The sequence below is a fragment of the Hemicordylus capensis genome, chromosome 4 (assembly GCF_027244095.1).
Source record: "Hemicordylus capensis ecotype Gifberg chromosome 4, rHemCap1.1.pri, whole genome shotgun sequence".
NCBI lineage: Eukaryota > Metazoa > Chordata > Lepidosauria > Squamata > Cordylidae > Hemicordylus > Hemicordylus capensis.
The window spans coordinates 122834535-122849661 of NC_069660.1; positions in this window are offsets into that span (position 1 = coordinate 122834535).

Below are 15127 nucleotides of genomic sequence, written 5' to 3' on the forward strand. Positions count from 1 at the left end.
GCCCCCCAACATTCTGGGTACTCATTTTACCGACCTCGGAAGGATGGAAGGCTGAGTCAACCTTGAGCCCTTGGTCAGGATCAAACTTGCAACCTTCTGGTTACAGGGCAGCAGTTTTACCACTGCGCCACCAGGGGCTCCTACAAAACATTAAAGGAAAGTGACTTCCCTTGCATGTGTAACTGGACTGATCCCTATCTTATTACTCCCAGGCAAGGGCCTTTCTATTGTCTCCAGGCTGTGGTCTCCCAATTTCCCAGCAGTTTCTCAGCCAGCAGATTCCTCGGCACTTTTGGAACAGAACAAAGCTTTCTCTTCTGCTGGTGGCTGTGAGTGTAGTTCCCACCCAGTCCTCTGGATTGGTCCTTCTGTTCTGATTTTCCTGGGCTTTCCCCCTTATTAGCAAACGCCCACCCACCCAGCATTTGCTCTGAGGTCTAGTCCTCCCTCAGTCCTTTCCATCGCTGCAAATGGGTATTGGCGTTTTTGTGCTAAACTAGTCCAATGGCACAAACTTGTTAATGGCAGCCCTCATAGGTGGAGGTGTTGAGTGCTATTTGCATATGGTTCTCGCTCAACTCGGAATATTCTACTGCTAAGATCAGTATTTCCATATAGCCTGTGGATTTAAGTCACTTGCTGTGGCTGGTGGTTCTAACTGGTAGTACTAGTGCATTGTTACCAATCTCTGCTAACTTGCCCTGCCTCTGTTTGATTTGCAGTCACATGATTGATTGCCCTGCAGTCAACTTTAAATTGCTCCTGTATCACATTGTCCTCTTAGCACCTCTATTAAATTACGATTCTGCACAGGTTGCATGGATTATTTCACATGTGAGCAGTATTGTAACGTGTGCAACCTGCCCCAGGAGTTCTGTCAGGTTCCTGTACTGCTGTTTGTACTGCTTTGTGGGAAACACTACAGGAGTGAGATGTTAGTGAAGTCTTAGAGCACCACTTGATTAAGGTGTATAACCATTCTAGTGCAGGTGCAGATAATTCCAGAAGCTGCTTCTAAGGGGGTCCAGGCTATATAAACAGCTCTTACTATAAAAAGTACAATTTCAGACTGGGTATTGTTGACTAAATAGTTTAATTCTTCCCAGCCCCACATCCCTATACTATTTGCACTTAAAAGTGATACCAGGGAGATGGGCCAAGCTGTATCCAGGCATTCAGCTGCATTTAGTTCTGTGTTCAAGGAGCATTTTTATCTGAGTTTTTGGTCATGTGACTTGCGGCTTGCCATCGGAAAGGGCACACTCTAGAAACTGCTTTGCTGCCAGATAACGTTTGTCTAGATTAGGGTTAAATGTGTTTAGGGTACAGCTGTTAGTCTTTACTGGAATAACTGCTGTTGCTGTAATTGGGATGCACTTGAAACTTCATCTTTAAACAACTGTCTTAAAAAAGCATTTCTTCTCTAAACTTTAGCAACTATGTAAAATGCCTGCTTGTTGTATGTGTTGACTTTCATTCAAATCATCACTTCTCTCTCTGTCATGCTAAATGCAGTGTGTTGCTTTTGAAACTTCTGGAAACCTTTTGTGTGCTAAGGCTCTTGTCCTACTATCCACTAAGGGGTTAATTTGTTTCCACCCCTGGGGGTTTGGATTGTCTGTCTGTGCTGAGGTCATTGACACTCTTAAATGACAGATGTCTTCCTGAAAATCCCTTGCATCTTCTCTTGTGATGTAAAGTTCAGCAACTGCAATAACAGGGTGGTGTTCTCTAATAACTGTTAAATTTATTCTTTAGAGATTTGGCAAAAATGTTCTATTGCTCCTAGAGGACTCCCTTGGTACCAGACTCTGCATTTTCTTTTTGCATAATGCCTGTAGATTTAGAGTCACTGTACTCCCAGTTGTACAGCTTCTGTAGCCTTGGTTCAATGCTGCTGAAATGCTCATAAATCTCTTTTCTTCTAGCAGCTCTGTGCAGCAGCTGGGGTATGACAATAAGGTCCCTGATCTGTAATTCCAGACAGCCCCTGTGGGGTGGATAGAATGACCAATCGTGAGACTCTGTGTCACTTTAAATGATGAAGCTCAGAGAAGTAGGCAATCCCCAAGATGTAATTATCTAATGCTTCCTGTTTGTATTCTCCAGAAAACCCCTTTCCATACTGGAGTGATAGTTGCTTGGAGTACCATCGTGACTGTGGTATACATTCGTATTAGAGGAGCCAGGTTTCTGCATAAACTATGCTTCAGTTAATGTGCCACATACAGACTAGTTCGTCATCACTAAGCACTATTGAAATCCGTTGTCTCAAATCACTATGGAGACAAGTTAGTCATGACGAAAGCCCCACGAATTTCAGTGGAACTTGTGCATGATGAAGCTGTTTCTGTTAGTTACAGCCCCCAACCTAAGCAGCAGTACACTTCAAAAATGGCAGAGAGTTTATCTTTACTAACACTATATAATGTTCTTATTTATTACTTACATTTATATACCACCCCATCCAAAGGCTCTGGACGGTGCACAGCTAATGTATTTAAAGATACTTTGCAAACAGAGCGGTTCTCCTGAACTGCTGTAGAATGTCGTATTTTAACTGCCTTTCATGCACCAAAAAGTGTCCACCAGGGCCAAAGCTAGAAGAGGGTGCATAGGTTCTAAGGACCTGTGCCATCCTGCCTTTGGGGCCACTTTGCTTGCCTTTCATCACCTGCAGGCCAGCCACTCCTGGGGCTGTTTTGCTCTGCTGTCAGACTCCTCCTCCTATACACTACGCATCCCCAGCGGTACACCATATGGCTGGTAGGGCACATCGTCGTGGGGGTCTGTGGGGAAACTGCTGCCACCGCAGGAAGAGGGGATGTGTCACTATCAGGGTAGGGAGCGTGCTGTTGCTGCTGCTTCTAGGGGGCTGCCCACAAGAGCATGGGCCACCAATGCCCTCCCTATGCCACTGGTGGCCACTGCTACTCCTTTTAAAAGCACCTTGAAATGGTGCTTCATTTTCTTGATAAGGGAAAGGATGAAGACTGCCTCCAGTGCAAGCTGTGGTATTAGACTGAGTACCACTGAATATAGGGTTGAAGCCGACAGCGCTACTCGTGTTGGCAATCTGTTCATTTTGGCATCATGTTCTAAAACCATACATGCAACTTTGATAGCTGAATATAGGTCTGCAGATCTGTGCATGCATTATGCACCAGAAATAGTCCACAAGCCAGACCTACAATTTTTGGGCATCGGTACCACCTCGGGATGAATGCTCATAAAGATTTTTTGGCAAACCCTAGAGATGAAAAATAGGCGATAGCATTGTTGCACTCATAGACAGCTGTGTTATTGCCTCTTATTTATCCCTATCCCCCAAACGATCAGGGTAAAACTGCAGTTATTTCTGCACAGCGGAAAGGGTTAGAGTTAGGGTAACAAACCAATGGTTATACTCTCCATGGAGTAATCGTTGGAGCATATTGCTGCTGATTTTTATTTCAATTCCCCTGACATCGATAAAATTCTACAGTAGTTTTTTGTGTTAAAACTTCTAAAAGCTTTTAAAAGACCACTACAAATTTGACCCAAGCCACCTAATGGTGCAGTGGGGAAGTAACGTGCCTAGGGAACAAGAGGTTGCTGGTTCGAATCCCCGCTGGTATGTTCCCAGACTATGGGATACACCTATATCGGGCAGTAGTCATATAGGAATTATTTTTATTTTGCTCCCAAGTTTTCCTGATTGTACTATGTTCTTCCTGGAGAAATATTTGAAATGCTTAAACATGGATGTCTCTTTCTTACTGTGAGGGTAGCCAGACTGTATACTTGGAAGGGTATTCTCTTCCCATTCAGAGAAGTACTATGAAAAATTGGCTTCAGAGTTTAGGACACTGCTTAAACCTGTAGTCCATGAATAATGCTGTTAATTTCTTTCATCTTGCTGCCTCAAAGACACAAGACATAATATTCCAAGTTAAGCAATTTGGAGGGCAGCTTTTTCATAATTTCTCTATGGATCCCTTAATTTCTCCTTCACTGAAGGGCTTGGAATGTGTATGTTGTGAAAATGGGGCTTCCTTTTTAGAGTCAGTCTCTCCTCTCCTTGCCTCTCTCTGGTATGGTTTTTCAACAAAAGAATTGTATGTAAAAAGTGTTTACCATCAAAGAAAGCACCACCTACTCATTTTACACCTTTTAAGTTGTAATTTCTGGGCAATATTCTTCTATTCTTTCCCCTTGAATTAGTAGTGGTTATTTAATTTACCTTCAAGAAAGTAACTGTGCATTCTTTCATGGTTGATTTCTTTCCCCTTTCTATTCGCTTGTCTTTTCTTGCAGGCTGCTAGCATAAACAACTTACCAACTAAGTTAATATTTTCCAAACATAATGAATGCTTGCCTGAGGGTGGTGCATAAAGAACATTTGCTGATTAAATAATTCCAGATTAGTGTTAATAGGATTTCATTTCAATAGCACGAACTTATTATTAGTTGTATAATGAAAAAAATGGGGCGTGTGTGTGTGGGGGGGGCACAGATCATCCAGCATGATGAAATATGAGCCAGCATGGTGTAGTGGTTAGAGTGCTGGACTAGGACTGGGGAGACCCGAGTTCAAATCCCCATTCAGCCATGCAACTAGCTGGGTGACTTCGGACCAGTCACTTCTCTCAACCTAACCTGCTTCACAGGGTTGTTGTGAGGAGAAATTCAAGTATGTAGTACACCGCTTTAGGCTCCTTGGAGGAAGAGCAGGATATAAATGTATGTATGTATAAATAAATAAATAAATAAATAAATAAAATGCCCCCAGTGAGGCACTACCTTGGCATGGGGCTTGTGTGCTCTGAGGAAGGTGAGCGCTATGCCAGAGGTCCAACCATACTGGACAGGTCTCACCAGAGGAGCCAGACAAAGAGTGCCTCTCCCATCAACAATATAGTGAGACATAACTTTAATAAATCTATACTGGATCGGTCGTCGCCCGGGTCAACAAGGACCGTGCCAGGTGCTATAGTCCCTGGACATCTGGTGGCAAGTGGGCAACAGGACTCAGGATCTTCAGTTGAGCAACCAGGGATGAAGACAGCAAAGTTACTGGAAGAAACGTCGCTTAACCAAAAAAAATATACGAAAAATGCCAACAAGGAAATAATGATCTGCTATTACAAGTCTAGTCCAACTAGAAGAGTTTATTTAAAAAGAATGTACCAAATTTGGAAAGAGAAGCATCCAGATACAGAGATAACAGAACAAAGGCTAGCAGACCAGAGAAGATTCATAATAAGAAATAAAGTATTCACAGGAGTTGAGCTGGAAGAACTGCAAAGAGCAACACAGGCTCAAGATATGGAAGAAGAATTACCACCAATGGAAGAAGTTGCTCAGGCGCAGGTGGAGGAGGTGTTGGAAATCGAGGATGCCACTGTTGCTGAACAGTTTCAAAATCAAAACCAGGCAACCGCACCTTTGCCTTCACCTCAAAAACCCGAATGCCGTTTAACAGAAAAGCAACAAGAACTAAAGCAAAAAATAACTGAGCACATGAACCAAACAACCACCAGGGTTCGACTTCCAGCTCTAAAGTTGCCAAAAAACAACTTGCTCAGGCATTAAAAGATGTCAATGCTGCACTTGCAGAAATAACAACCAATAATTTGCAAGAAACAAACCAACTAACGTACAGTGCAGCAACAATAACAGCACAAGAGCTCAGATATAAGATCAGTGGACCTGTAAAAAAAAAAGCAGTACATCACCTAAATGGAAGATTCGATTAGAAAATAAAATCTCCAGGCTTAGATCAGATGCTAGTAAATTGAAAGATATGAAAGACAAGAAGCTGAAGAATGAAAACACCAAACAATATCTGATCCAAAAATACCACCTAGATTCAAGGAAAATTAGAGAAGTCCTGGAAATAATAAAGCAGCAAATAACAGCAGTGTCAAAGAAGATTAGCAGATATGAAGCCAGAACTACACAACACAGGCAGAATCTCCAATTCCAGTCAAATCAGAGACGTTTCTACCAAAGCATAGAAGGAGAAACTGCAAGAAACCTAGAAACACCAAATAAAGAAGAAACAGTGCAATTCTGGGGGAAATTATGGGACAATCCAATAGATTATAATAAAAAAGCAGGCTGGATGAAAGAGGTCAAAAAATGTAACCAACAAATGCAAGATCTAATAATAACACCAGAATTAATAAGTGAAAGAGCAAAGAAAATTAAAAATTGGACTGCGCCAGGCGACAATAAATTGCATGGCTTTTGGCTTAAACACCTAACAAGCCTTCATAAACAACTATCAAAACAGTTCAATCACATTTTGCAAGGAGGTGATATTGAACAATGGCTAACAACTGGGAAAACTCATCTCATCATGAAAGACCCAGCAAAAGGTGCAGTTCCAAGTAATTATAGACCGATAACCTGCCTGCCAACCATGTTCAAATTATTAACTGGAATAATAGCAGATGAAGTGATGCAAGACTTATTAACTAACAAACAGCTTCCAGTTGAACAGAAAGGAAATTGTCCGAACACCAGAGGCACAAAAGACCAGCTGCTGATTGACAAAATGATTTTAGAAAACTGCAAGAGAAGAAAAACAAATCTAAGTGTTGCATGGATTGACTACAAGAAAGCCTTCGATTCATTGCCTCACACATGGATACTAAAATGTTTAGAAACAATTGGTGTCAGCAAAAACATTCAGATATTTATAAAAAAGCAATGAGCATGTGGAGTACACAGTTAACAATCAATGGCGAGACATTTGGACAGGTTAGCATGAGAAGAGGCATTTTCCAAGGGAAATTTTCCATTTTCCACTATCCCCTCTGTTGTTTGTAATCGCCATGACCCCACTTTCACAAATACTAAACAAAACAGGCCTCGGATACCAAACATCTAAAACATCAAGTCAAATAAACCATCTGCTGTACATGGACAATCTGAAGTTGTATGGAAAGTCCCAGTAAGAAATTGAATCACTGCTAAACACTGTCCGTATATTCAGTAGCGATATAGCAATGGAGTTTGGACTAGACAAGTGTGCTGCATTAATAATGAACAGAGGGAAAATAACAAAAACAGAAGGAATAGAACTGCCCAATGGAAGCAAGATCAAGAACCTGGAAGAGAAAGAACATTACAAATATTTGGGCATTCTCCAGGCTGATAACATCGCACACACTGAAGTTATAAGAAAAATGGCATGAGAATACATCAGGAGAGTTAGAAAAACCCTGAAGTCCAAACTCAATGGCGGGAACACCATACAAGCCATAAAGACCTGGGCTATACCTGTTATCAGATACACTGCAGGAATAATAGACTGGACCCAGGCAAAGCTAGAGACGCTGGATTGTAAGACCAGGAAAATAATGACCATCAATCATGCTCTGCACCCCCGCAGTGATGTAGATAGGCTGTACCTCCCTCGCAGCTCAGGTGGAAGAGGAATGCTGCAAGTCCATCAAACAGCAGAGGAGGAGAAAAGAGGCCTTGAAGAATAAATCAAGGACAGTGAAGAAGATGCACTTCAAATGGTCAATGATGCGAAACTATTCAACACCAATGAAACAAAACAGGCCTACAAGAAAGAACAAGTCAAGAACCGAGCAGAAAAATGGAAAAAGAAGCCCCTGCATGGTCAATATTTGCACAATATAACTGGAAAATCAGACATCACCAAGACCTGGCAATGGCTTAAAAATGGCAACTTGAAGAAAGAAACAGAGGGTTTAATACCGGCTGCGCAAGAACAGGCACTAAGAACAAATGCAATAAGAGCAAAAGTAGAAAAGTCAACAACGAACAGCAAGTGCCGCCTTTGTAAAGAAGCAGATGAAACCGTGGACCACCTAATCAGCTGTTGTCAAAAGATCACACAGACTGACTACAAACAAAGGCATGACAAGGTGGCAGGGATGATACACTGGAACATCTGCAAAAAATACAAGCTACCTGTAGCCAAAAATTGGTGGGACCATAAAATTGAAAAAGTTGAAGAAAATGAAGATGTAAAAATATTATGGGACTTCCGACTACAAACAGACAAACATCTGCCACACAATACACCAGATATAACTGTAGTTGAGAAGAAAGAAAAACAAGTGAAAATAATCGACATAGCAATACCAGGGGATAGCAGAATAGAAGAAAAAGAAATAGAAAAAATTACCAAATACAAAGATCTACAAATTGAAATGGAAAGGCTGTGGCAGAAAAAGACCCAAATAATCCCAGTGGTAATTGGCGCCCTGGGTGCAGTTCCAAAAGACCTTGAAGAGCACCTCAACACCATAGGGGTCACAGAAATCACCATCAGCCAATTACAAAAAGCAGCTTTACTGGGAACAGCCTATGTTCTGTGACGATATCTATAACAATTGACAATAAAATTCAGCCATCCCAGGTCCTTGGGAAGTACTCGATGTCTGGATAAAACAAACCAGTCAATAACACCTGTCTGACTGTGTAAACAAGAAATAATAATATGAATCTCTGTGCAGAACTGTTTCAAGTTTACTTCTCACAGTTCTGTGGCTGTTAGACAACTGAAAATTGATATTAACTCTTCCCTGCCCTGGGCACCCAATAACCTGCTCAGTTTGTGGAATGCTTTTAGGGAAGTGGGCAAAAATGGCTAAAGATGATGCCTGTTTTCTGAATATGTGAATAAGATGCTAGTTTGATCTGTATGAAGGATGGCAAAAACTTTTGAGAGTTTTGTATGAAGCTAGACTTCTCTATAGGGCAGTGTTTCCCAATTTGGGGGCCTCCAAATGTTGCCAAACTACAACTCCCATCATTCCCAGCCACAAACTGTAGCTGGGGCTGATGGAGTTGTTCAACATTTGGAGGCCCCCAGGTTGGGAACCACTGGTATAGGACTCATCTAGTTCTTCGTGATCTCTGTGCATCACACTTGGGTTTCACCTTCCAGCCTATTCTAAAGCTTTGCCTATAAGGAAAAAAGATTGGGGAGAAAGCTCCCTCTATCTGACATCTTACTTCATTCCCTCAGTCTTTTGCCATTTACCACCATAGCTGCACCTCAGTGACTTTCTCTTGCTTGACAAGACCCTTCTCATTCATTTCTTTACTCTTATCAGTTATGCATCTTGATCTCTTTTTTGTCCCTCCCCCCCCAGGCCACCTTTCCCCAGGACCTCTTATGGCCACAAGAATTTTGTTTAAATGTTGTGCCCAGTGCCTGGCAAAGATCCCCACCCCTGCATACAGTCATTCCCTGCCCCTCTCTTGCTTAGGGGAATCACACTGTCCTGACTCCTGCTCTATCTGCTGGAGATTCACCAAGCAGGCCCGTCATAATTGGGCAGTGTGCTTCTACGCTCTTTTGTGGGAGAGGGCTCTGTTAGCGAGCTCTTCTGTTGCCAGCACGCCCAATTTAAACACTCCTCATCCTGGGGCTGATATGCAGTCTGCAGGTTATGCCCAATCGGGCCCCACAGCACTCCCACCTCAAGCCTCGGCAAGTATGCTGATAGCTTGTGCCACACCCTCAATTCTGAAGCAGCAGCCAATGCTGGAATCATCGGGTTCTAATGCTTCACCGCAGCTGATCCCTAACATGGCTGTGCTTGTTCATCCTACCCTGAGTTGGTGGGGGGGCAGAGCCATCCTCCCCTATTAGGGATCCCTCAAAGCCTAAGAGGAGGGTGGGGCCCCTGGTTGTGGAAGCTAAACCAACAAAGATCACTGTTGCCATGGCACCAGAGCTATTGACGGTACCGGTGACTTCAGTACCGAAACAGAAAAAGAAACCGAAAGCACCAGAACAGCCTGCCCCTGCTGAGTCACAACATAAAAAGAAAAAGCAGCAGCATGTGGAGCCAGTAGTCCCCGAGGCACCTTTTCTTCAAGCACCAGCTCCAGTTTTGTCCCAGCACCCTGAGGGGAACTTATCTGAGGACCCATACATGCCCTCTGACTCAGTTACTTTAGGTGCTGACCCACTGAACTCTCCCAAAAACATACAATCTTTCTCGTTCAACTCATGAAACAGAAGCCTCAGCCAATCACCCAGACCAGACAAACTGGGGTACAAGAAATGCAGACATTCACGAGACGGCTCCTACTCCCTAAGGGAAAGGCACACTTCTCTTCACTCAAGATACTCTTCCTCTCCTGAGGATGGCTATTCTTCCCATGATCATGAGGGCTAAGAGCATCTAGACATCATTTTGCCCCTTATTATGATATCTACCAACTGGAACCACACTAGTCCATGTGGTATCTATCACATTATGCTTTTGTGGACAGAGGATGTTGTGACAATACCACAACAGGGAGACACACTGTTCCTCTCATAATAAGTACAGGTCTCGGCGTAGGTCGATGTCTAGGACCCGCTCTAGATCCCTATCTCGGTCTCGATCAAAAACAGATCTCTGAATCCACATGGGCCCAGACTCCCACATGCAATGAACAACCTCCACCAGCACTCCATTCAACTCCAGTTGCGCTTCATGTGGTACCACAACAGCCTCCAATTGTATCTGTGGCTAACCATCCTGTTCCTAAATCATTGCCAGAGGTCTCAGGTTCTATCTCTGATGTGGATTCAGATACTTTGACATCCAAGGACATAGAAGACCAGTCACCAGAAGAGTCCAAGCATTATTCAGAACAGTTAATGCCCATGGCCTCTTCCTTGTGCCTTGAGATTCATCAGCAGATACCTCTTCTGGAGGACAAAATTTTTGATCTTATCCAGGCTGACACCCATGTTTCAGTGGCATTACCCCTGATACCTGTACTGGCTCAAAGAGTAGCTTGGGGAAAGCCTGCATCTATCTCAGCCACCTCCAAGAAATTGAAAAAAAAACCCATGTATAAAGTGCAGCAGAGAGATACTGGTTTCCTGACAAAACATCCTGTGCCTAACTCTGTGGTCATTGAGTCTGCCCAGACTCGAAACAGGCAATGACTATTATCTACCCCCTGTGAAAAGGAAGGGAAGAAACTAGACAAGTTGGGCAAAAAGTTTTATTCAGCGGCTAGGCTTCTTGAATGTCTTGCAAACCATCAAGCCTGCAGGGCATGCTATCAGTACTTCATCCAAAGAAATTGGCACCATTTCTCAATCAACTCCAACAAGACCAGAAGGATGCTGCCCTGTTTTTTTCTGAATGAAGGCCTCTGTGTGGCTAAGCAGCAATTACATGCCTCTAGACATTGTGCAGATCACAGATCTCGCTCTATGTCTACAGCAATCTCTTTTGAGGAGGCATGCCTGGTTGAGGTCTTCTCTGTCTCAAGAGGCCAGGGCACACATTGAGGACTTACCCTTTGATGGCGAGGCACTGTTCAGGCCGACCAAGGCTCCCTGGATGTGCAGAGGGCATTGGCCTTTTAGTTAAATAGAATGAAGACCTTTCTCAAATTGCAGTCCTTGTTTATCTCTAATCGGAACCAATCTTGGCACAGAGGATTGCCGCTTGGGTCAAGGCAACTATATCACTGTCCTACCAGCTAAGCTTGCCTTGGAACCCTGGCCTATGCTTATCCAAGCTATGGCAATCTCCATGGCATTCTACAAGGGTGTGTGTGTGACATTTGCAAGGCAGCCACATGGTCCTGTCCGGCCACGTTTATTCTCCACTACGCTCTGGATCTTCATTCGAGATCTCAGGCTTCCTTTGATGCTTCTGTCCTGGGTTTTACTCTCCACTAAGTCTGCACCCACCATCCAGGTAAATATGCTCGCTGTTATCCCCAATGTGATGCACAGAGACCACAAAGAAGAAAGGCAGGTTTCTTGCCTGTAACCGTAGTTCTTTGAGTGGACTTCTGTGGTCGTCTTCACAAACCACCCGGGCTCCCCACTGTAGGCAGATATCAATATTCTTTGGTCCTTCAGGAATGTGGTGGTTGCTTAGACAGGGAATTACTGTAGGTAAACTTTCAGATGGGGGAGCTTTTCCTGCTCTTTTTTTCCTTATATGGCAAAGCTTTAGAATGGTCCAGAAGATGGCTCTCGCAGGCACAGACCCAAGTGTGAATGCACACGGGGGCATAGCAAGGTTGGACTGGGCCCAGAGATGAGATTTTAAAATGCCCCCCTCCTCACTGAAGCTCAGCTCATGAGGTAAAGAAATCTTTAATGAGGCTGAATAGTGGTAACAAAAAGCATAGTTAAATAATAGGTGTGTGTGTGTGTGTGTGTGTGTGTGTGTGTGTGAGAGAGAGAGAGAGAGAGAGAGAGAGAGACCTACGTGCCACAATAGAACATCATCCTAAATTATTTTTTAAAAGGTTTTGTAAATTGTGGACGATGTAAGTCATTGACTGGTACTAGAGAAAGACAAGTATTTATCCCTGTTAGATTTGAATTGGTGTTTTGTGTAAATGAAGTATTCTTTAAAAGGATGATTTCTATAGTCAGCATGTGTAGTACATAAATGTATAGAAAGCAGAGATTACCACAGAAAAAGAAACATGTTAGCCCTCTGTAATATTTCAGATAAAGCCTGTCCCTTTTAGAATTATAAATATTATTGGAAATTAAATATGAACTCATTAAGGTGAGAGAGAAGGGAATGGGAAGATACAATAAATGCCAACTAATAGCAATAGCAATAGCAATAGCACTTACATTTATATACTGCCCTATAGCCGGAGCTCTCTAAGCGGTTTACAATGATTTAGCATATTGCCCCCAACATTCTGGGTACTCATTTTACCGACCTCGGAAGGATTGAAGGCTGAGTCAACCTTGAGCCCCTGGTCAGGATCGAACTTCTAACCTGCTGGTTACAGGGCGGCAGTTTTACCACTGCGCCACCAGGGGCTCTTTGATCTGAGTTAGAAATGTAATGAAGTCTAAACCATTGATCTGAGTTAGAAATGTAATGAAGTCTTTGCCATTACTTTTTACCAACCTAACTCGGGGGAGGCGGAGGGGGTGGGGAAATATATCATCAAAAATAACCCGGAAGTTCTGTCAGGAGACAAAAGAATAGGTCCTATATTACTTTTAAAAGTCCATGAGCCACAGCCTCTGTTAAAATGCAGAGAACAGCCATACACAGACCATGTTGTTGCCTCCCTGCCCACCCCCTCTTACAAATTATCTGCTTACTTATTAGGACGAAATGCAAATAAACTGGAGGCTCTCTTGCATGCAGTAATGGCTTTTGTTAAAGCACAGTTCTGGGCGTTCCTTTTGGCTGCGGCAGCAGCACAAGCCCCCTCAACTCTCCCACGCCCCGAGAAAAAGCAGGAAGGAGCCCATCAGAGCCAGTGCTCACCTGAGGAGACAGGCTGCATGTCTTTCCTCCTCCTCAGCACACAAACACACAGCAGCCACCCTCCCTACAAAACAGTGGCCAGACGTACGCTTAAACCAGAAAGAGAGGAATCATCCAAGAGCAAGGAAAGGCACAGATGCCCAGGGAGAGCAAGCAAGCAAGTGCGGGAGGGAGGGAGGCGGGGTAGGGTTGCTGCGGCCGCCACCATGCTGCTACCTCTGTAAAAACGCTGAGAGTGGCCATACACAGACCATATTGTTGCCTCTCCCCCGCCGCCCCCCCCCCACAAATTATCCGTGTGTTTATTAGGAAGAAATGCAAAAAACTGGAGGCTCTCTAACATGCAGTAATGGCTTTTGTTAAAGCACAGTTCCAGGTGTTCCTTTTGGCTGTGGCAGCAGCACAAGCCCCTCAATTCTCCCACTGCCCCAAGAAAATGGAGAAAGGAGCCCGTCGGACCCAGCGCTCACCTGAGGAGTCAGGCTCCATGTCTGTCTGTCCTCCTCAGCACACAAACACACAGCAGCCAGCCACCCTCCCTGCCTACAAACGAAGCAGTGGCCAGACGCTTAAACCAGCAGCACGGCGGGAATGTGGGAATAGTGGCCTCGATAAACGTGGAGTGGGAATCCCTCATACACAGCAATCTCTCTTGCTTGCTTTTTCTGCATCCACGTGCAGAGGGCTCTGACACATCCACTCGCCAGCCAATGGGAGCCCTGACCGACGCCAGAGAAGGCAGGCTGGACGGGGCCAGGATGGGGTCGGGAAGGAGGAGAAAAAGAGAGATGGGGAAAGGAGGGAGGGGACTCGAGAGAGACAGAGAGCAAAGGAATACCTCCGAAACACCGAAGGAAGCGTGGGCGCTGCGGAGCCCAGATGATGATCATGTGACTTGCCTCTGGGCCGCCCCTCAAGGCAGCAGGCCTGGAGACAAATGTCTCCCCTTGCCCAATGGTAGTTACACCCCTGAATGCACAGAAGGTGACTCAAAGAACTACAGTTAAAGGCAAGAAACCTGCCTTTCCCAACTCTTATAAAAACAGTTGGGAGAAATGAATATGAAAAGCTGCCCTGTGACCAACACACACACACACATATAACGTAGACCTGAAATATTATCATTGTTTTTATTTCTGCTCTTGAATAGTTATGCCTAATGCAAATCTAGTTCAGATATTTAATCTTTAACAGACTCATGCTATTGCACTCGCACTGGGTGTGGCTACTTTGGTTAGCAGCAGCAACAACAAATATTTATATACCACTTTTCAACAAAAGTTTCCAAAGCAGTTTACATAGAGCAATAATAAATAAGATGGATCTCTGTCCCCAAAGGGCTCACAATCTAAAATGAAATGTAAGATAGACACCAGCAACAGTCACTGGAGGTACTGTGCTGGGGGTGGGTGGGGGCAGGGCCAGTTACTCTCCCCCTGCTAAAGATGGATTATCTTCATTGTACTACAAAATGTTTCAGGACAAATTAATTGGACCTTTAACAGAAGTAATGAATGCGATATTATCTCATTACACTTTACCGGTTTCTCGGCAAGAAGCATTCATTTAATTAATTCATAAAGAAGGGAAAGACCTAACAGAACCAGAATCATACAGACCTATATCCCTTTTAAATATGGATTACAAAATTTTTACTTCAATCTTGGTGGCAAGATTAAGAAATTTCTTGTCTGAAATAGTCCATACTGACCAATCTGGTTTTATCCTGAAAAGACTTATGAAAGATAATATAAGGTATGTATTGAATGCAATTGAACTGTGGCCCTCACTTTTTATCCTGGATTCGTAGTATATATCAACAGCAATCAGCAAAAATTATTGTCAATGGATCCTTGTCTTCAAAATGTATCATCAATAAAGGT